This window comes from Bombus impatiens, unplaced genomic scaffold (genome assembly GCF_000188095.3).
Source record: "Bombus impatiens unplaced genomic scaffold, BIMP_2.2 scf_0478, whole genome shotgun sequence".
NCBI lineage: Eukaryota > Metazoa > Arthropoda > Insecta > Hymenoptera > Apidae > Bombus > Bombus impatiens.
This window is the reverse complement of record NT_176897.1, coordinates 1,043,953-1,045,895: the sequence shown is the minus strand read 5'-3', so window position 1 is coordinate 1,045,895 and position 1,943 is coordinate 1,043,953. Positions and strand designations below refer to the sequence as shown.

At 49.9% G+C, this 1,943-nt stretch overlaps 1 protein-coding gene across 2 annotated transcripts in view; it reads left to right on the top strand.

The window, feature by feature from the left end:
• Window positions 1–256: 256 nt before the first annotated feature.
• The window catches only part of LOC100750199, a 41,699-nt gene continuing 40,012 nt past the window's right edge, over window positions 257–1,943 (top strand). For both annotated transcript variants that reach the window (XM_024368812.2, XM_024368811.2), the window contains exon 1: window positions 257–538. The gene's annotated coding sequence lies outside the window, so the exon portion shown is untranslated. The remainder of the gene's footprint in view (window positions 539–1,943) is intronic.

Genomic DNA, 1,943 nt, shown 5'->3' with positions numbered 1-1,943 from the left:
CAGAAGGGAAGGACGGAGAGAAAGAGGAAGGAAGAACGAGATAGAGACGCACGGAAACATCGTAGCCACGAAGAAGCGAGAGATCCCCCTTGGATGGAGCCACGGTACCGCTAGATCTCGCGGCCAATCGCGCGACCTGTTTACGCGAACGCGTCCAATCACCGGCTAGGTTTGACCGGCAAGCAAACGCGACCACCACCCGGCCAACTCCGTTTATAAAGTGAGCCCGATGCGCCGCCTCGAAGACAGAGCCGTGCCGACAGCCCAACCATCAGGAACGTTGTTTTTTTTTCTATCCATCAACCCGTCCGAGACGAGTGTTCCGTCGTGTGTGATCGACCGGTGAACGAAAATTCGGTGAAGGTTTCTCCGTCCTCTCTGTCCTCCCTCCTTCTTCTCCTCCGGTTCTCCAAAGAATTCCGGTTCCGCGAAGTTTCGGCACAAGTTCGAGCGGGAACCCAGTGATAACCGAGAGTGATAAGAGAGAGCTGGTGAACCGAAGAATTCAAGTTCGATACCGAGTGAATTTCCAACCAAGGTACGTGCGTACCCAAAGTGTTGTCCAACCTATTCCTGGTGGAATAAGTGTTCGAACGCATCGGTGTCGAAGATTCTCCCAGGTTGATAAGGAATATTCGATGATAAGGAGTCCACTACGATCGATCGAAACGATCCATGGATCGATTAATCACCGCGAAGACGTGATAAGCAGAGTGACGAGTCCGCGACGGCATTTACGCGATGAGAATCTTCCTCGCCGTTGCTTTCGGATACATGTTCGTCCATTGGATGGCTTCGCACGGTTTGCGAGAATAGATAGAATGTTTTGAAGCAGAAACGACGCGGTGGTGGTCGTAAACGGTGTAATACGCGACGCGAAAAATATTCCAGATGTAAATCGTACGAATGCGATTTGTTCTTGCCGAAGAGATTCTTCTCGGAGAGCAGAGGTTAGATCGAAAAACAGATAGATGGATAGACGCGAGCGATGATCGATCGAGTCGGGAAAATAAAAACCTGTGCGATCGGCGCGATGCCTCGTGGTCGCCATTCCCACGGTTCAGAGTCGAGCAAACGCGGTTCAAAGTCAGGGCCGTGTTGAGCAACAGTCGAGACCCGTAATATCGAGCGAACGCGAAACCGCGCATAAAACCGAAACGCGTTGCTCCACCACGCTCGTTTCGCCACGCCGGTACGCTTAAATTGCCTTCTAAAACTAGCTACGAAATTGCGAGCGTCCGACACTCGCGGACGATACCGATCCGACCATTTTCATTGCGAGTAGAGAGAGAGAGAGAGAAAGAGAGAAAGAGAAAGAGCGAGAGAGAGAACAAACTTTTCTCATAGACAACGCTACTGTAAGCTGCGTCGTGTCGTGTAAATAACACGTCCGTGTTTCGAATAGATCGAGTATTTTTAGTCATTTCAATGATACATCGAGCTATTGAATCGTTTGCTGTATTATGCCAAGCGAATCGTTGCATAGAAAGAAGACAAGTACTTCGAATAGGTGGAGTATTTTTAGTCGTACACGGACACTCGGCCGTCAAATCGTTCGTATTCTCGATAGACGTCCGATTTCGTGTCGGCCCGCGACGCCGGTCGAATATTCATGCTGGTACCTTGTTTCGACTGGTCGGAAGTCCGTCGACCCTTCGAACAACGAGTTAGTCTTTCGATATGTAAATTCCGCGAAGCCCACGATATCGCGTTAAATATGATTCCAGCTAGGAATTTCGGAGAAGAAGCTATAAAAATCCAAGTAAGATAGACAGATCTTAACGAGAGATACGCGAAGAGAGCTTTTCGAAGAATCGCGCAAGTAGTTTCGTACCGCGAAACGTTTAGGAATGGAAGTCCGATGTGTCGCGAGCAGGTGCGCGTTTTCTAAGGTAGAAGCGCGGTCCAAGTCGGTGAGTTCAATGCCAGAGAGGCGTGACGCC